Below are 20924 nucleotides of genomic sequence, written 5' to 3' on the forward strand. Positions count from 1 at the left end.
AATAAATATATGTGTATATATATATATATTTATACATATATATATGTATATATATAAACAGAACCAAACTCCAAGAGTGTTTCAAGACTATTGTTGTCCTTGTATGTGTCTACTCTCATGACGATCAAAGCATTCTTTCATGCCATTTCGGTCTGTGACAATCTCTTCCATTGTGATGGGCAATGTCTTTTCTGGGAGTATTATGGTTCCTGCTGTTTTCTGCCATTTTAGGGTCTAAATTCCATGGTAGCAAAGAGCCACATGGTAGGTCCAAATGATCCTGGTGACAGCTTTGAACATGGAGGTGGCAAAGAATCATAGCCATCAAAATGACCCAGTGTAAACTCGAGCAGTTGAGAGCCCGATTCAAGTCCTGGAGGTGACATGTAAACCCCAGTGGATGGTGAAGAATCCAGAGAAGAGAGTGATGGGCTTGGGAGTCAGAGGATGTGGGTTCTAATCCCAGCTCTGCCACTTGTCTGCTGGGTGAACTGGACAAATCACCTAACTTCTCAGTGCCTCAGTTACCTCATCAGTAAATTGGGGATTTAGACTGTGAGCCCCATGTGAGACAACCTGATTACCTTGTATCTACCCCGGTGCTTAGAACAGTGCTTGGCATGTAGTAAGTGCTTAACAAATATCATTATTATTATTAATATTAAGAAAGCCTCTTCTCTGACAGTTCTGGTGTTGAGCTGATGCCATTTTGAAGAAATAAATTCTATGATAAAGGAGTGTTTGATGGAGGGGGCATAGAGGCAGAGGATAGGTTAACTTGATTAACTTGTAAAAGGACATTAACCTAGGTCATTAACTTATACTAGGTCATCATCTTCCCCAGGACTTAGAACAGTGCTTGGCACATAGTAAGCACTTAACGAATACTATGATTATCATTATTATTATGGGTTCAAATCTCCAAAAATCCACCTCTTCTGCCTAGCTTTGCCCAAGTAATGTCCAGTCCCCTGATGATGATGATGATGCTATATGTTAAGCCATTACTCTGTGTCAAGCACTGTTCTAAGCAGTGGGGTAGATACAGAGAAGCAGCGTGGCTCAGTGGAAAGAGCCCGGGTTTGTCAGCTGTGTGACTGTGGGCAAGTCACTCAACTTCTCTGTGCCTCGGTTCCCTCATCTGTAAAATGGGGATTAAGACTGTAAGCCTCAAATGGGACAACATGATTACCCTGTATCTACCCCAGCGCTTAGAACAGTGCTCTGCACATAGTAAGCACTCAACAAATACTAATATTATTATTAGTATTATTACAAGCTAATCAGGTTGGACACACTCCCAGTCCCACTTGGTGCTCAAAGTCTAATTCCCCATTTTAAAGATAAGGTAACTGAAATGCAGAGAAGTAAAGTGATTTGCCTAAGGTCACACAGCAGATGCATGGTGGAAGCGGAATTAGAACCCATGACCTTCTGACTCCCAGGCCTGTGTTCTATCCACTATGCCGTGCTGCTTCTCAATGCTAAAAACAATGTACTGAGCTTAAAGGTCTTTATTAGTTGGTAAAAGTGAAAATCACTAGCATCCATTCATTCATTCATTCATTCATTCAATAGTATTTATTGAGCGCTTACTATGTGCAGAGCACTGTACTAAGCGCTTGGGATGAACAAGTCGGCAACAGATAGAGACAGTCCCTGCCGTTTGACAGGCTTACAGTCTAATCGGGGGAGACGGACAGACAAGAACAATGGCACTAAACAGCGTCAAGGGGAAGAACATCTCGTAAAAACAATGGCAACTAAATAGAATCAAGGCGATGTACAATTCATTAACAAAATAAATAGGGTAACGAAAATATATACAGTCGAGCGGACAAGTACAGTGCTGTGGGGATGGGAAGGGAGAGGTGGAGGAGCAGAGGGAAAAGGGGAAAATGAGGCTTTAGCTGCGGAGAGATAAAGGGGGGATGGCAGAGGGAGTAGAGGGGGAAGAGGAGCTCAGTCTGGGAAGGCCTCTTGGAGGAGGTGATTTTTAAGTAAGGTTTTGAAGAGGGAAAGAGAATCAGTTTGGCGGAGGTGAGGAGGGAGGGCGTTCCGGGACTGCGGGAGGACATGACCCGGGGGTCGACGGTGGGATAGGCGAGACCGAGGGAAGGTGAGGAGGTGGGCGGCAGAGGAGCGGAGCGTGCGGGGTGGGCGGTAGAAAGAGAGAAGGGAGGAGAGGTAGGAAGGGGCAAGGTGATGGAGAGCCTCGAAGCCTAGAGTGAGGAGTTTTTGTTTGGAGCGGAGGTCGATAGGCAACCACTGGAGTTGTTTAAGAAGGGGAGTGACATGCCCAGATCGTTTCTGCAGGAAGATGAGCCGGGCAGCGGAGTGAAGAATAGACCGGAGCGGGGCGAGAGAGGAGGAAGGGAGGTCAGAGAGAAGGCTGACACAGTAGTCTAGCCGGGATATAATGAGAGCCCGTAATAGTAAGGTAGCCGTTTGGGTGGAGAGGAAAGGGCGGATCTTGGCGATATTGTAGAGGTGAAACCGGCAGGTCTTGGTAACGGATAGGATGTGTGGGGTGAACGAGAGGGACGAGTCAAGGATGACAGCGAGATTGCGGGCCTGCGGGACGGGAAGGATGGTCATGCCATCCACGGTGATAGAGAAGTCTGGGATCCATATCCTCACTGTCTTTCAGGGCAAAGGTGTTCTGCATTCAGCAGATCCATAAGGCAGTGGTAGTAATACTGTTATTTGCTGAGTGCCCTCTGGGCATTTTGCCCAGCACTAAGTGCTTAGAAATTACTAAATGGTAAAGTGACATGATCTCTGCCGACAGGGAGCTTATAGTCTAATGGGGTTAAACAGACGTGTAAATATTTACTAACAGAGTATGAACTGAATGTACTACTGAAGAGCAGATACGTAAATGTGCCCAGGATGGGTATAAATACATCCACAGCTGCTGGAAATTGCCAGAGGGTTTATGCCACCGGGGAATCCCTTTTCCTCTACTCATCCTCCACTCCCCATCGCCCCTACTCCCTCCCTCTGCTCTACCCCCCTCCCCACCCCACTGCACTTGTGTGTATTTGTACATATTTATAATTCTATTTATTTTATTAATGATGTGCATATGTCTATAATTCTATTTATTTATTTTGATGCTATTGAAGCCTATTTGTTTTGTTTTGTTGTCTGTCTCCCCCTTTCTAGACTGGGAGCCCGTTGTTGGGTAGGGATTGTCTCTATCTGTTGCCGAATTGTACTTTCCAAGTGCTTAGTACAGTGCCCTGCACACAGTAAGCACTCAATAAATATGATTGAATGAATGAATCAGCGTGGCCTAGTGGAAAGAGCACAGATCTGGGAGTCAGAAGGACCTCATCTGTAAGTGGGGATTGAGACTGTGAGCCCCACGTGGGACAGGGACTGTGTCCAAGCCGATTTGCTCGTATCCACCCCATCCCTTAGTACAATGAGTGACACATGGTAAGCGCTTAACAAGTAACATTATCATTATGATTATGATTATGCTGAGCAATGCAGCCTAGTGGAAAGAGCATAGGGCTGGAAGTCAGAAGACCAAGGTTCCTATCCCAGCACCACCCACTTGCCTGCTGAGTGACCTTAACAAGTCACTTAATTCAGTTTGCTCATCTTTTAAAATAGGGTGGTGGCGGGTGAGGGAGCGATTGTTCTCCCTCTCTGTTATACTGGTTACCCCACGTGGGGCAGAAACTATTTCTGATTTGATTGTACCTACCCCAGTACAGTCCTTGACACATAACTCCCACCCCCTTAAATAGTCCAACAGCCTCCCCATCATCAAAACTCTGTTATGGCTTCCTCTCCTCCTGGTGGCCCTCGCGGCCTAACCACTCATCTATCCATCTTATTGTCCTTCACTTTTCCTATGCATTTGAATCCATACTCCCTAAGCACTTAGGTACTCACTCTAAACCCCACTCAGTTATATATGTATCCTTATATTTTGTTGCTTACCCTACTTGTAATTTATTTTGTTATCTGTCTCCTCTGACAAATGTAAGCTCTTTGAGAACAAGGATTGTGTCTACCTAGTCAATTGTTTGTATTCTCCCAAGCACTTGGTAGAGTATTGTGCATATAGAAAGCTCTCAGTGAATACCACTGAGAGTTGGAGGAGAGGACGGGAAGGAAGCAGTTGTAAAAAAAAACAATTCTAGGACTTTCCAGAGCCCTGGTAGGAGGAAGATGGGTGATAACTGGAGGGTGCTCTAGAGTCAAGAGAGTTTTTTTAAGATAGGGCATATTTGCTGATGTTGGAAAGCAGAGGGGAAGAAGTCATTGGAAAGTGGGCAATTGAAGATGATGCTTAGGGAGGGAATAAGGGAGGAAGCAAGTATTTTAATAAGTTGCAGAGGGACGGGGTCAGAATTGCAGGTGGAAGGGGTAGTTTTGAAAGGAAGCAGGATATCTCTTGAGAAATGGCAGAGAAGGATGAGAGAGTGGATGGGGGGCATTAAAGGGTGGAAATGAGTAGGTGAGGGGGAGAATTTAGAGAGTTCAATCCCAATCATTTCCATTTTTCTGTTGAAATAGCTGCCTGGGGCAATCGGAAAAGATGTGGAGGAGTGGGTACAGAGAGTTTAAGGAGAGAATTGAAAGTCAGAAACAGTGGACATAAGTCAGTATGTGAGAAACAGCATTGCTGGGCAAAGAAAAAGATAGAGTTATAACAGGGAGAGGATGAATTCAAGATGGATGAGCCATCTCATGCCTGGATTTATGCTAGCATCTCTCCACTATGCAATCCTGTAAGCAGAGGAAGCAAATTGTGGATGTGATCCGGGGCTGTGGGTTGGTGGCGTGAGATCAACAGAGAGGCAGGGGAATGAGAGAGTTTAGTTTAATTGAGAGGATGCAGTTGAGGGTGTGAATTTGAGGTTGGGTAGGAAGACCAAAATGAGCATGATGGCCTGGGATATTTGGAGGGGGGTCAAGAAATTAGAAATCTCTGCGGTGAACAGGACAGCTTGGTGGGCAGGGTGTGTGTGGGAGAGAAGACATGTGACAAAACTTTGAGTCCAGAGTGGGATTTCAGAGTTGGTGAGGTTAAAGACTGAACAGCGAGTAGAGATGGGAGGTCATCTGCAACATCCATATGAATGTCAAAGTCTCTGAGGATCAATGTAGGGCTAGATAAAGAGATAACTGTGCAAAAAACATCCATAGAGTTCTGGAAAGTGGAGGTAAGGGCAAGGTGGTGGTAGACATAATAAACACTTAGCAAGTACCATTTTTTAAAAACCCTCACGAAGTTAGATTGTTAGAATTCGAAAGGTTTTTGATTCAAATTCCAGATGACTTTTTCATCAGCAAATTCAAAAGATTTGTCCTATTAGCTTTAGTTGGGCTGTCAGCTGGCTTGAGATGCAAACCAGGAGGAGAACTATCAGTATCTTGAATATTTACTTGGCAGTGCAAATCACATTGGTATCTGACAGGGTGATAGACACTGATTCTGAGACGAGGTATTTCTTGTTGAAACCCCCAGAATAAGAAGCCAAATTAAGAACACCCCTTACCCGGGACTTCTGGAATAAATACAAAAGACAGGAGTCCTAGCAAGATTTGAATGAAACCTTTGGTAAACAAGGCTGGGAGGGGTATCTCCCAAAATAAGAAACAATGGAAAAGAATGAAAAAGGAAGTCCAGATTGAAATTAGGAAATCAGGACTAACCCAGGAACCAGAAAGTCATTGTTTGAAGGGGTTTACCCATGACAACTGACAAAGAGATAAAAAGTAAAGGTCAAATGGGAAATGCATAAAGGGCACAGTCGATTTCCCTCTAATGCCTGGGATGTGTTGTGAACCTCATGGTAAGGAAAACTCACATTGCAAAACTCATCATTGTCTGCACTTCAAACACACACGCAATCCTTGGATAATGCGACATGCCAAACCCAACATTGCCTATCATGTTGGAAAAATGCTCTGTAATTCCCTCCTCATGTTCTAGCCAAAATGGTATTGAAACCAAGCTATGTGGTGGAACTGATGGTAAATATCATGTATTTCAGGGTAAAAGTTAGTCATCTACTTATTAGTACATGCTTTGTTTCCATAATCCAGCATTTGTTTTATTAATAACATTGATAGAACCATGCTATATTGGATCAGAATGAGAAGCTGGTTACAGATGTGCTGAAGTGGTAGTTCGTGGATTTGTTTGCTGTGTGATCTTGGGCAAGTCACTTAACTTCTCTGTGCCTCAGTTACCTCATCTGTAAAATGGGGGTTAAGACTGTGAGTGCGATTTGGGACAACCTGATCATCTTGTATCTACCCCTGCGCTTAGAGCGGTGCTTGGCTCATAGTAAGGGTTTAACAAATACCATCACCGCTATTATAGTCTGATCTTGTAACAACACTGCTACTTTCATTTCAGCCATTTAAATCCGAAAAGTGAATACGATGGAGTGTTTTTTAAAAAATCTTTGTCTTCAAGGTCAGGATACAACTCGAATCCCGAGTTAAAGACCTAAAATAACCCCCAGACACTTATCACCCTTTGGAGCATTACTAGCAAACCGGAAGAGGTAGTTTACCGGTACAATAGCATTTCCACAAATACGGTACATTATGAACTGTGGTTTGGATCAAACTCTGCTAGCTTTTGTAGAAATGGCTTTACAGTAATTAAAGTGATCACAATTGAAAATGTATGTATTTTCTTTAAATTGTCTAGTGTCCAAATTCTTCCTTTATGTTTTACTAAGAAGTGCCATTAGAATTTCTTTGGAAAACTTTTGTACAGAGTCATATATAATAGATTAAACGGTTACTGTGTGCCAGGCACTGTTCTAATCACTGGGAGATATATAGAATATAATCGGGTTGGACACGGTCCCTGTTGCATATAGAGCTCAGTCTTAATCTCTATTTTACAGATGAAGGAACTGAAGCACAGGCAAGTTAAGTGACTTGCCTAAGATCACACAGCAGACAAGTGGCAGAGCTGGAATTAGAAACCAGATCCTTCTAGCTCCAAGGCCCATGCTTTAACCACTAGGTTTCCTGTTTCTTTATATTAGTCATTAGGCGAAAGGAAGCTCAGAATAAGTTTATCATGAAGCTCCAATACCCTGTTGTAGAGTTGAAGGGGAATCCTTTTCTGGGAGGAGAGCCTTCCAAAAATCCCTCTCGCCACTCTTTCACAGACCAAACTGCATCAGGAAACTCCCATTTCCCATGTCCATAGAAGCCTTGTATTTGTAAATGCTTATTACTTCCAGAATTATTTCCAAATAGTTCATATCTTTCATTTTCTTGTAATATTTTACTCTTAAGATTTGTTTTCTATGCCAGTGACACATGAAAGTAGCTCAGGCTTGTGTTAACTAATGAGATTTCACTAATGTTGCAGCATATGGTGTAAATGATTTTGATGCAAATATGAGAGCTAATTATGTGCAGATGTATCTTGCAGGCTTGTAGGTGATCTTATATTAATGTCAAATTTACAGTTACCTAAGTTTTGCGAGATAAAGAAGATAGTTTTCTATCTTCTTTATCTAGCAAACTTTACTGGGGTATTTGGAGTTTGTATTTGGTACCTGTCGCAATTTTCTAAATTCCCAATTAAACATTTTAGTCCAGGTATGAACCAAAAAAACCATGCAATTTTGCAATTTCTGCATTTTCCTTTAGGGATTGAAGGAAGTCTTTAATCTCAGTTAAATCTTTATATCTTAGTTAAATCTTTAGTCTTCTGAGAACCTTAGCATTTCCTTCTGCCTTCGGGACATATCTACTTGGACATCCCACCGACACCTCAGACTGTACATGTCCAAAACAGAACTCCTTTTCTTTCCACCCACACCCTCTCCTCCTTTTGATTTTCCCATCACCGTAGAGAACAGTACCATTTTCCCTTTCTCACATTTCCTCCTGTCTTCAGGACACGTCTACGTGGACATCCTCCCATCACTTCAAATTTAATATGTCTTAAACAGAATATTTTATCGTCCCACCCAAACCCTGCCCTTCCCCTGAGAAGCAGCATGGCTCAGTGGAAAGAGCCTGGGCTTTGGAGTCAACGGTCATGGGTTCGAATTCTGGCTCTGCCACTTGTCAGCTATGTGACTGTGGGCAAGTCACTTAACTTCTCTGTGCCTCAGTTCCCTCATCTGTAAAATGGGATTAAGACCGTGAGCCCCATGTGGGTCAACCTGATTCCCCTGTGTCTACCCCGGCGCTTAGAACAGTGCTCTGCACATAGTAAGCGCTTAACAAATACCAACATTATTGTTATTATTAATTTCCATCACTGTAGATGGCACCACCATCCTCCCGCTTCCCGAGCCAGTAAACTTGGAGTTATCCGTGACTGTTCTCTCTCATTTAACCCACATATTGCATCCATCATTAAATTTTGTCAGTTCAACCCTGACACCATCACTAAAATCCACATTTTCCTCTCCATCCAAACTACTACCACGTTAATCCAGTCACTTATCCTAACCGGACTTGATTTCTGTATCACCCTCCTTGCGGACCTCTCTGCCTCCCGCCTCTCCCCTCTCCAGTTCATTCTTTACTCTGCTGCCCGGATCATTTTTCTATAAAAATGCTCGACATGTTTCCTGACTCCTCAAGAAACTCCAGTGGTTGCCCATCCATCTACGCATCAAAGAGGAGTTTCTCACCATTGGTTTTAAAGCCCTCAATCACCCTGGCCCCTCCTACCTTGAGAGGGGCCCCTCAATCACCCTGCCCCCTGCTCCTTGAGAAGCAGCATGGCTCAGTGGAAGGAGCAAGGGCTTTGGAGTCAGAGGTCATGGGTTCGAATCCCAGCTCGGCCACTTGTCAGCTGTGTGACTGTGGGCAAGTCACTTCACTTCTCGGTGCCTCAGTTCCCTCATCTGTAAAATGGGGATTAACTGTGAGCCTCACGTGGGACAACCTGACTACCTTGTATCTACCCCAGTGCTTAGAACAGTGCTCTGCACATAGTAAGCGCTTAACAAACACCAACATTATTATTTGGGAAGGGGGCAGGGTGAATGGCATAATTGCAAAGCACCATGATTAGAGGTGTTAGTTGTTAGTCTTAATTCAGAATACTGTCTTGTCATACTGTCGAGTTGTCTCCAACCCATAAACAACACCATGGGCGCATCTCTCCCAGCATGCCACATTTTCATCTGCAGTCATTCTGGTAGTGGATCCAGAGAGTTTTCCTGGTAAAGATACGGAAGTGGTTGACGGTTGCCTCCTTCCACACGGTAAACTTAAGTCTCTGCCCTCAACTCTCTCCCATGCCGCAGCTGCCCAGCACAGGGGAGTCTTGACTTGTAGCGGATTGCCTTCCACTCGCTAGCCCCTGCCCAAGCTAGGAATGGAATGGATATGTCTCTGCTTGACTCTTCCTCCCATAGCCCAGACAGTAGAATACTGGAAACTCTCCAGGTGCGACCCAGAGAGGATAATTCAGAATGTAGAGGTACACAATTGTTTGCCTTAAGCTGGAGTGGAAATAGTGTTATCTTTGAAGACTGGGAGAGGGAGGACATTGGGCAATCAGAATAGGTTTGTAGGCAGAAAAGGGCCTGAAAATCTCAAACAAATCAGAAATTATTTTGCTTGTATATAGGTTGGGGAGGGAGTAAAGCAACCCAAGCGCTTAGTATAGGGCTCTGCACACAGTAAGCAGTCAATAAATATGATTGAAAGAATGAACGGCTTGGAATTAACTGGCTCTTTCTCCTCGCCAGAGAAGACGGAGGAATTACACCATTCCTACTGCCAGCCCCCATCCTGTCACGCCCCGACATAGTCACCTGTTGGGATCTGGCAGCGGTGGCAGGTGCAACATTAAATAATTAAGTGCTCCTCATTCCCTCCGCATCTCCGCCACCACTCACCTCAGCCATTTTAACCCAGCACGCATGGGAGCCGAATCTTCGGCTTCTTTGGGGCTGTGGGAATGGCGATCAGTTTGTGCAGTGTCAAATTTAGGGTTGCCCTTCCCCGCTGCCCAGCACCTATAGGCTACCCCGTCTTGGGCCACCATTGGTCACTTACTGCGATGGGTTCTGGCCCACGGGGGGCACCCCCATGTGGGCTCGGGGCAGGGTGAGGACAGGTCCAGCTTGCTCTGCCATCTTACTAGCGGGGAAGAGGTCGTCTCACTGGTTCCCGGGCCAGGCAGGGCCACCTGTCCTACTGAGAGAATAAAAGGAATGGGGCCACCATCTAGGCTCCCCCTCAGTTCCTCTCTGACTCAGTGGCTCAGGGTAGCCCAGCTATTTCCTGCCCAGAATGTTTGGAAATTGAAGCTGATGGCCCTGCCTTCGTGGTACTGAGTCTACAGAGTGATGGCTGCCACAGACTGGCTTTGCTCAAGAACCATGTTTGTATCTAGATAAGCCAGATCTCGCTTCCTAAACCTGCATTTCCAACCCCTGTTTTCATTCCCTCTCTCAAATGCAATAACACTTGCTTTTAGTAGTACTGAATTCTGAATGATTCCCAAAAGCACAGATAAAGATTACAGGGGGAGTATTTAATATTCACCCATCCTCAACCCCATAGTACTTATGTATATAACCCAGTTTATGTTAATCTCTGTCCCCCCCCAAGACCGTAAACTTATTTGTGGATGGGGAATATGTCTACCAGCTCTGTTGTATTGCCATCAATCAATAAGTAAATCATACTTATTGAGTATTTACTGTGTGCAGACTACTGTACTAAGCACTTGAGAGAGTAGAGTGTAACAGAATTTATAGACATGTTCCCTGCCCACAACGAGCTGCTTTCCCAAGCACCTAGTAGACACCGTAAGTGCTCAGTAAATATGATTGATTGAATGATTGATCATGCCCTGGAGGAGTTTACAATTTAACGGGCTGTGAGCCCCACATGAGACAGGAACTGTGTCAACCTAATTAGCTTGTATTTGCCCCAGTGATTAATACAGAATAGTAAATTCTTAAGTATCACAGATATGCCTTACAATAGGAGTATCCGAATTTGTTTTATGCTTATACATTCTTACTATATTTCTTTCAAAAATGAAATCGTTCCCACCCGAGTTTTAAAATCCTTGTGCTACAGCTATTGAAAGAATATTTATCATTACCTTATTAACTGTGGAGAAATGTGTGCCATTTTTCCCCGAATGGTTTTATTTGCTCATGTTTTCTTTGTTGACCCAAATGAATGAAATTAGAATAAACAATCTCTGAGTCATTTGTAATCATGAGCTGATTAATGGAGTTTGGTTGCATAGCCATTATTCATTCACAAACACCTGATATCTTTCCCCAAAACAAATTGTGTTTGTCCAAATTAAGAAATTAAATGAAGCATTTGATGAGTTTATGATTGACCCTTCTAACTCAGAGCCCATTAGTCAACGTCGTTATCATACAAAACTGTTTGACTAATGTGCTGTCTAAAGAAGCATGTGGATTTATTATGATTTCTGATTAATGCTCGCTGCAAGCCAAACTACTAGACTGTAATAATTTTTTTGATTTTCATTTTAGCAGTCACTGAAGATTTCATCTCTGATGAAATGCATTTGTGTCCCATTAGATTTAGAGATGATTATGAGGTGTAGAATGGATAAATTTTATGATATTGCATTCTCTGCTTTGAAAAGCATTTAAAAAAAAAACTCTGGCGGGAAAGATTGGTATGTCTTTATACCCAATCCTTCTAGTATTTATACCCCTCATACCTTTCCACCTCTTTTTTGAACTGTTACAAATTATTGAACTAAGTAATATTTGAAATTGTCTACATTTGTTTAGCAGGATGAGACATGCATATCAGGGTCTCGGTCAAATTATTGGATTCTATCTAGGGCATGCAGTAAATCCGCTAATTCCACACACTTTCTAATCTACCCTAAAACAGTATGGTCATGGGAATCAGTAATGGTTGGAAAATGGAAGTTATTAAATGCAGAACTCAGTATTATGCGTATAATTTGCATCTTGCTAGCTTAATTACATATGAACAGCAACAAAGTAGTTATGGAATGAGCATAGGGTTGGGCAGCAGGAATCCTAGGTTCTTTCAAATTAGGTATAGGGTCACATCCCCTCTCAGGGTCTCCCCTGGAGAGTTTCCAGTACTCTACCAGTCTCGCCTATGGGAGGAAGAGTCAAGCAGAGGCCTACCCATTCCATTCCTAACTTGGCCAGTGGCTAGCGAGCGGAAGGCCATCTGCTACAAGTCAAAACTCACCCGTGCTGGGCAGCAGCTGCCTGGGAGAGAGTCGAGGGCTGAGACTCAGGTTTATTACGTGGAAAGAGGCAGTGGTAAACCGCTTCTGTATTTTTACCAAGAAGACTCTACGGATCCACTACTGGAATGATTGCAGGTGGAATTGGGGCGTTGTGGGAGAGATGTGCCCATGGGTTCAGCAGAAGACAAAAATAGGGTTACATGGTGGAGACGAGGAGGCAGTGACCCTTCTTGAAAAGGATTCTTAGCTCTGTAGTAATAGTAGATGTATTTGAAGTAACATGTATTTTGCCCTGTTTTAGGTAGGTACTTGTCCGGCTACTCTATCACCTTACCGAGTCATTTAACCTGACTAAACCTCAGTGTCCTCTTCCATAAAATGGGAAAAAGATACCTGCTTTCCCTACCTCTAGTTTGAGAAACTTGTGTGGGAACTAAGTCAAATCTACCTGTTGTTTCCCCCAGCACTTTACACAGTGCTTGGTACACTATAAGCACTTAATAAAAGTCATAATTATTACAATAATGATCTCTTTGGGGTTTAATTTTAAAGATGTGGAACTAAAAGAGTTTGGGCTACTCTTCTATAGAGCCTGAGAAGTATTTAGGCAATAATTGTGGTATTTGTTAATCGCTATGTCTCAGGCACTGTGTAAAGTGCTGGGGTTGGTACAAGTTAATCATCCATGTACCACGTGAGGCTCACAGTCTTAATCCCCATTTTACAGATGAGGTACCTGGGGCACAAAGATGTGAAGTGATTTGCCCCCAAGGTCACACAGGAGATAATTGACAGAGCCGGGATTAGAACCCAGGTCCTTCTGACTCCCAGGCCCGTGCTCTATCCACTAGGCAACACTGCTTCTCAGGATAGATTTTAGTTCTGTCCTCTGGGTTAAAAACCAACTTTTCTGGTTCTCACCCTTCTAGTAGGAAGACAGCATGATCCAGTGGAAAGAAACAAGTCTAGAATGGGAGTAACAAGCATTGAAAAGAACCACCTACTGAAAGGAGATATTGAAAACCTAATTGCTTAAGATTTGAATGCATGCAAAATCCTCATAAATGCTGACATACCTCCCTTAATCGATTGAAAGTTCCCTGTGGGCAGGAATATGCCACTTGCTTGATCACTACATCCCAAACTAGGCTCAGTAGAATACAATGCTCCCAGAGGGTGCTCAATAAATAATAATAGTTATAGTAATCATACCTACTAGTCGTAGTAATATTATGATTACTAATTTATTAAATTTTATTAAAATTAAAATTAGAAACTAATTTATTAAATTTTAGTCTCCATTTTTTTGTAGTTTCTCTACTAGTCTCTCATACTCATTTCATCTTCCAGATGGGCAATCTAACATAGCCATTTCCCTGGCTTTCCTAGAGAGAGTTTGACTTGTGCACATGTGTATTTGGGTGAAGATTTCAATAATAATCCATGGGATTACTTTATCGGGAATCTCTGATTCCCGTTTGGTCACAGTCATCCCTCTTGTGGAAGATTTCTGCAGAAGACATTCTCTCTGAGTTGGACAGGTGCCCTGCAGCCTAGAAATGTTTTGGTTTATTAGGTGTGTTGACTGCTAATTCTTAGCCTTGAGTTGTGAGAGGAAAGTTTAATGGTGTTCCCCTTTTCTATTGCCTTATAATCTGCCTCTGTTATGTCTCTCTCACTTCGTTACCCTCTCCTTTTTCGCTTTACTACTTTCCCTTCCTTTTCCCTCCTTTCTCTTTCCCCTCTCTTGTTTTTTGCTCCCTTTTCCTCGCCTTACTCCTCCCTTTTCCTAGTCAGTCTATCCACCCGTCATTAGTATTTATGGAGCACATCCTGTGTATAAAGCACTATTCTAAATACTTGAGAGAGTTCAATAGAATTAGGAGCTATGACACTAATGGGAGTTTTCAGCCCTAAATCGTAGACCAAAGAGCCCCTGGAATCACCGCAGAAGGGCCCGAACCCGAGTCAGCTTCCGCTGGGTCGTAAAACCCTCAAGATTTCTCATTCTTCTGCAGATTTGGGGCATCCAAGAGGGTCCCTGCACCTGGCTGAAGGTGTCTCTCTGAGGCATAGAGGCGACTTGGGAGTAGACTCCGTCCCAGGGCCAGCTGCCGAAAGCCTGCGAACAAAGCGGTCATGTCTGCAGCTGTCCAGGACTCGTGTTCATTCATTCATTCATTCAATTGTATTTATTGAGCGCTTACTGTGTGCAGAGCACTGTACTAAGCCCTTGAAAAGTACAATGTAGCAATAAAGAGAGACAATCCCTGCCTGTAACAAGCTCACAGTCTAGAGCAGGGAAGACAGTCATCAATACAAGCAAACAGGCATCAGTAATAATAATGAAGAAAATTACAGATATATACCTAAGTGCTGTGGGGCGGGAAGAGGAGAGAAAAGCAAAGGGAGCGAGTCACAGTGATGTGGGAGAGGGAGGAGATGAGGAAAAGTGGGGCTTAGTCTGGGAAGGCCTCTTGGAGGAGATGCACCTTCAGTAGGGCTTTGAAGGGTGGAAGAGTGATTGTCAGAGATATTTGAGGAGGGATGGCATTGCAGGCCAGAAGTAGGGCATGGGCCAGGAGTCGGCGGCGAGACAGTCGAGTTCGAGGCCCAGCGAGATGGTTAGCGCCAGAAGAGCAGAGTGTGCAGCCTGGTTTGTAGGAGAGAAGGAAGGTGAGGTAGGAAGGGGCAAGGTGATGGAGAGCTTTGAAGCCAATAGTGAGGAGTTTTTGTTGCGTCTCCTCTGTCTCCTCATGTCTCCCGCACCCCAGCTCCCACCACAGTTAAACACTAAGATCTTGGGTCTTTTCAATATTCAGTCAGAAGCAGCATGGTGTAGTGGATAGAGCACGGGCTTGGGAGTCAGAAGGTCATGAATTCTAATCCCAGCTCAGCCACTTGTCTGCTGGGTGGCCTTGGGCAAATCACTTCACTTCTCTGGGCCTCAGGTACCTCGTTTGTAAAACGGGGATTAAGACTGCAAGCCCCACGTGGGACAACCTGATCACCTTGTATCCTCCCCAACACTTAGAACAGTGCTTTGCACATAGTAAGCACTTATCAAATGCCATCATTATTATTATTCTTATTGAAGGCGCACCTCCTCTGAGAAGCCTTCCCTGACTAAGTCCTCTTTTCCTCTTCTCCCGCTCCCTTCATTCATCCTGCCTCCCATCCCCATAGCTGAGCCGGGATCTGAACCCATGACCTCTGACTCCCAAGCCCGGGCTCTTTCCACTGAGTCACGCTGCTTCTCTTAAGAAGCACAAGGTCTCCCCGTGTCCTGCTTTCTCTTCCTCTCCAAGCTGGACAAGGTTCTCTTCCCTTCAACTTGGTCCCTCTAGCTCTTCCCTACTGATCGGTTCACTTGACACTTTAGGGAGGGGAACCCAAGAGTGACTCTCTTGGCTACCTCCTCCCTCTCCCACGTGTGGGACCGGTGGAATTTATCGTCACACCCGGCCATCAAGGAGCCTGCAGTCTAAGCGATTGGGAGTGTACGCTAGAACAATACAGAAGAGTTGGTAGACATATTCCCTGCCCACAGCGAGCTTACGGTCTAGAGAGAGAGGCAGACATTAATATAAATAAATGACTGGTCACAGTGTGACAGAGAATGACACAGTGGACCTGTTCATTCATTCATTCATTCAATAATATTTATTGAGCGCTTACTAGGTGCAGAGCACTGTAGTAAGCGCTTGGAATGTACAATTCGGCAACAGATAGAGCCAATCCCTGCCCAATGATGGACTCACGGTCTAAACCTAATTTTTATCATCAATATTCACCATTATCATCAGAGAAGCAGCATGCCCTGGTGGATGTCATACAGCGCTTAGAACGGTGCTTGTCAGCTAGTAAGCGCTTAACAAATACCATTATTTTTATTATTATTATCGTTATTATTATTACGTCAGATGTGGGAGAAGGGCAGGGAACACCACCACCATGCTTTTCAAAAATCGTACAGAGACATTAATTACCAGCAGCGGAGCCAGGCTTTGGAAATTGCTCAGGAGATCCGGCCGCCCTGAGAAGGTCATTAAAATTTTAAGACTGCCTCACGACAACGTGGCTGCTCGCGTCACAGCCGGCACAGCTCTGTCTAATCCATTTCCCATCACCGGTGAAGTAGGAAGGCATAGTGTGCCTTGTCCGGTGAGATTCATCCTAGATAGAGTAATAGGGAACAAATTCGACAAGGGATCAAGACACAGATGGTAGGCCAACCTTTTGCTCTTCCAGGAATTTCTTTCAACTCAACAGGCTACAAGTCTCATCCGGAGACCTAGAGACTCAACAGTTGCTCTTCTGTGGATTACTTTACCCTAGAGGCCCATACCGATTTGTACATTCCAAGTGCTTAGTACAGTGCTCTGCACATAGTAAGCGCTCAATAAATACTATTGAATGAATGAATATCCAAAAATACATAAGAAGTAGTATAATAATAATGATGGCATTTGTTAAGTGCTTACTATGTGTAAAGCACTGTTCTAAGCTCTGGGGAGGATACAAGATGATCAGGTTGTCCCACGTGGGGCTCCCAGTCTTCATCCCCATTTTACAGATGGGGTAAATGAGGCCAGGAGAAGTGAAATAAATTGCCCAAAGTCACACAGCTGACAGGTGGCTGAGTCAGGATTTGAACCCGTGACCTCTGACTCCCAAGCCCGGGCTCTTTCCTCTGAACCACGATTATCGTCCACTTTGTTGAATAATCCAGGTTCTGAGAACTAACAGGATGTAGAAAGCCGAAGTAATGGATCCAGCCTACAGCAGGGAATAATAATAATAATAATGTTGGTATTTGTTAAGCACTTACTTTGTGCCGAGCACTGTTCTAAGTGCTGGGGTAGACACAGGGGAATCAGGTTGTCCCACGTGGGGCTCCCAGTCTTAATCCCCATTTTACAGATGAGGTAACTGAGGCACCGAGAAGATAAGTGACTTGCCCAAAGTCACACAGCTGACAAGTGGCTGAGCCGGGATTTGAACCCGTGACCTCTGACTCCCAAGCCCGGGCTCTTTCCCCTAGGCCACGAAGCCCTACTACATTCAGCCAGAGGTCTCCAGAGAAGATCTCAGCGTGACCTAGTAGAAAGAGTGCAGTCCTGGAATAAGAGGATCAGGGTTTGAATCCTAACTCTGCCACCTGACTGCTCTGTGACCTTCGGCAAATCATTTGACTTCTGTGTACCGCACTTTCCTCATCTGCACAATGGAGAGGCAGCATGGCGTAGGGGCCAGAGCACGGGCCGGGGAGTCAGAAGGCCACAGGTTCTAATCCCGGCTCCACCACCTGTCCGATGTGTGAACTTGGGCAAGTCACTTCACTTCTCTGTGCCTCAGTTACCTCTCCTGTAAAATGGGGATGGAGATCGTCAGACCCATGTGGGACAGGGACTGTGTCCAACCTGATTTGCTTGTATCCACCCCAGCGGTTAGTACAGTACCTGGCACATAATAAGTGCTAAACAAATAATATTATTATCATTATTATTAACAATAATGATGGCGATTGAATACCTGTGCTCCCTTAGAGTGTGAGCCCCATGTGGGACATGGCCTAGATTTGACCCAGTTATCTTGTATCTTCCCCAGTGCTTGGCACATAGCAAGCACTTAGCAAATACCCCAATTATTGTGCTAGTTATCATTATTATTGTTATTATCATCTTCATTGGTAACAGAGAGCTAAACACTATCATGGCAGTCTCTTACAGTTCACTGTACTCTCTCAAGCGGTTAGCATAGTACTCTGCACACAGTGCTCAATAAATACAATAGATCGATGCATTGATTGGCCAATGATAAAACCATGAATGAGAAAATGAAAAATCAATCAAGAAACTAATAATAATAATAATAATTACCATATTTGTTAAGCGCTTACTATATGTGAAGCACTGTTCTAAGTGTTGCAGTAGATACAGGATAATCAGGTTGTCCCACGTGGGGCTCACAGTCTTAATCTCCATTTTACAGATGAGGTCACTGAGGCCCAGGGAAGTGAAGTGACTTACCTAAGGTCATACAATAGAGAAATGGCAGAGCCAGGTTTAGAACCCTCCTCCTCCGACTCCCAAGGCTGTGCTCTTGCCACGAGGCCATGCTGCTTCTCATTCTGCTCCTCGGTCTGTGACTAGCACGGATTGTCCGACAACGTACGGTTGCGGTGTACTCACTCTTAGGCTTCAGGCCAGAGTGCAGTTCTCCAAGGTCATAGATCTGATGCCAAGTCCGAATCCTTGACCAGTTCCATCATTGCCACTTAAAGGCCCATGAGGAGCCTCAGGTAACGAAACAAGATCGCCACTGAGAAAGCCCTAAAACTGTCGGTCTTCACTTAAAGCTCGCCTCCTCCAAGAGGCCTTCCCAGACTGAGCTCCCCTTTTCCCTCTGCTCCCTCTACCCCCCCTTCACCTCTCTACAGCTAAACCCTCTTCTCCCCCCTTTCCCTCTGCTCCTCCCCCTCTCCCGTCCCACCCCCTCAGCACTGTACTCGTCCTCTCAACTGTATATATCTTCATCACCCTATTTATTTTGTTTAATGAGATGCACATCACCCTGATTCTATTTATTTGCTGTTGTTTTAATGAGATGTTCTTCCCCTTGACTCTGTTTACTGCCATCGTTCTTGTCTGTCTGTCTCCCCGATTAGACTCTAAGCCCGTCAAAGGGCAGGGACCGTCTCTATCTGTTGCCGATTTGTACATTCCAAGCGCTTAGTACAGTGCTCTGCACATAGTAAGCGCTCAATAAATGTTATTGAGTGAATAGCTTCGCCGAGAGCCCGGGAGAAAAATGGGTGATGGTAGGATACCCAAATGGATGGTGTATTTAAAGCTGAAATAGCTAACCTAAAAGCAAGGAGACGTAGGAAGCTTTGCATTGTTTGTACAGGAAAGACTCGGATCCTGCAATCAAGAAAAGAGAAGCAGCGAGGCGTAGTGGCAAGAGCACAGGTTTGGGAGTCAGAGGACGGGGGTTCTAATGCCGGCTCAACCACTTGTCTGCTGTGTGACCTTGAGCAAGTCACTTCACTTCTCTGTGCCTCAGTTACCTCATCTGTAAAATGGGGATTAAGACTTTGAGCCCCATGTGGGACATGGAGTTGTCCAACCTGATTACCTCGTATCTACCCCAATGCTCAGGAGAGTGCTCGGCACATAGCGTTAAACAAATACCATGATGTTTATTATGGTATTTTTATGGTATTCTGTTATTAAGAGAAGCAGCGTAGCTCAGTGGAAAGAGCCCAGGCTTGGGAGTCAGAGGTCAGGGGTTCTAATCCCGGCTCTGCCGCTTGTCAACTGTGTGACTTCGGGCAAGTCACTTAACTTCTCTGTGCCTCAGTTACCTCATCTGTAAAGTGGGGATTAAGACTGTGATCCCCACATGGGACAACCTGATCACTTTGTATCCCCCCCCCCAGCCCTTAGAACAGTGCTTTGTTCATAGTAAGCACTTAACAAATGCCATCATCATCATTATTATTATTATTATTGAGTGTTTCCTTTTGAGCAGAAGCTTTGCGAAAGGTGTGAGGCAGAAGCAAAAATGAAAAGAGCGCGAGAGCTACGAACACAACAGTGCCAAAAATCCAGTCTTCATGGATGCAGAATGTGGTCAGAGTTGTAAGTGCTTCAGTGGTCTTTCTGATCAATCAGTCACCAATCGATCAATAGGATTATTTGAGCAACTACTGAATATGAATCACTATTGCAAGTCCTTGGGAAAATACACCAGAAAAATATTGCTTTTGTTGCCTTCTTGGAATATTGAAGACAAAGGCAGTACAACTGATTGTAAAATTTGCCTATGCTCACCAATCCCCTGTTCATGTACTGATCGGTTTCTGGTTTGCGGTGTCAAGTGCTAATTCCCTTTGTTTTTCTCTTGGCCCCCTAATCCTCTCAAAAAGAACCTGCCGCTTACTGATCACAGATGCCAGCTGGTCTATCTGATGCATATGTCGCTCGAGAGAAGCAGTGTGGCTTAGTGGATAGAGCACGGCCCCGGGAGTCAGAAGGACCTGAGTTCTAATCCCATCTCCTCCTCATGTCTGCTGTGCGACCTTGGGCAAGTCACTTAACCTCTTAGGACCTCAGTTACTTCATCTGTGAAATCTGTGTGTCCCATAAGGGATAGGGACTATTTCCCACCTGATTAACTTGAATCTACCCCAGCACCCAGAAAAGTGCTTGGCACATAGTAAGCGCTAACAAGTACCATAATTATGAATTATTATTATTTTCAATATTTGCCTGAAGTACCACCCATCTACTCTTTTGCGGTTCACCATATTGCTGCTGTTTGAGAATCCTTTCTTCATCTTCATCCTCTCTCTCAGAGCTTACCCAGCAAATCTGTTTTGACCTCTAGGCTTGTAAGTTCAGTGAAGACAGGGAATGTGTCTGCCAACTCTGTTGTTTTGTACTCTCCCAAATGCTTAGTACAGTGCTCTGTACATAATAAGTGCTCAATAAATACCATTGATAATGATGCTGATGATGAGGCAAGAAGAGCTTTGATGTTTGTGGATTGTTTTTTTTGTTTGCAATCCTATTTTGTCACTTGATATTGATAAGGACACATTGGAGACTTTGACAAAATGATGTGATGTTCACAGATGGTCCAACTGTCACAGCCCTGTAGAATTTAGGACAGAGCTACAGCTCTACAAATCAATCGCTGGTATATATTGAGTGCT

General features: G+C 44.3%; 1 protein-coding gene and 1 non-coding gene across 2 annotated transcripts in view; both read left to right on the forward strand.

Annotated features, from left to right (window-relative positions):
• The window catches only part of RSRC1 (arginine and serine rich coiled-coil 1), a 382357-nt gene that overhangs the window by 226276 nt on the left and 135157 nt on the right, over window positions 1-20924 (forward strand). The gene's annotated exons all lie outside the window — the stretch shown is intronic.
• On the forward strand, window positions 12054-12191 carry LOC114816267. Its single transcript, XR_003764031.1, has one exon. It is a non-coding gene; the product is annotated as a small nucleolar RNA SNORA7 (small nucleolar RNA).

This window comes from Ornithorhynchus anatinus, chromosome 1 (genome assembly GCF_004115215.2).
Source record: "Ornithorhynchus anatinus isolate Pmale09 chromosome 1, mOrnAna1.pri.v4, whole genome shotgun sequence".
NCBI lineage: Eukaryota > Metazoa > Chordata > Mammalia > Monotremata > Ornithorhynchidae > Ornithorhynchus > Ornithorhynchus anatinus.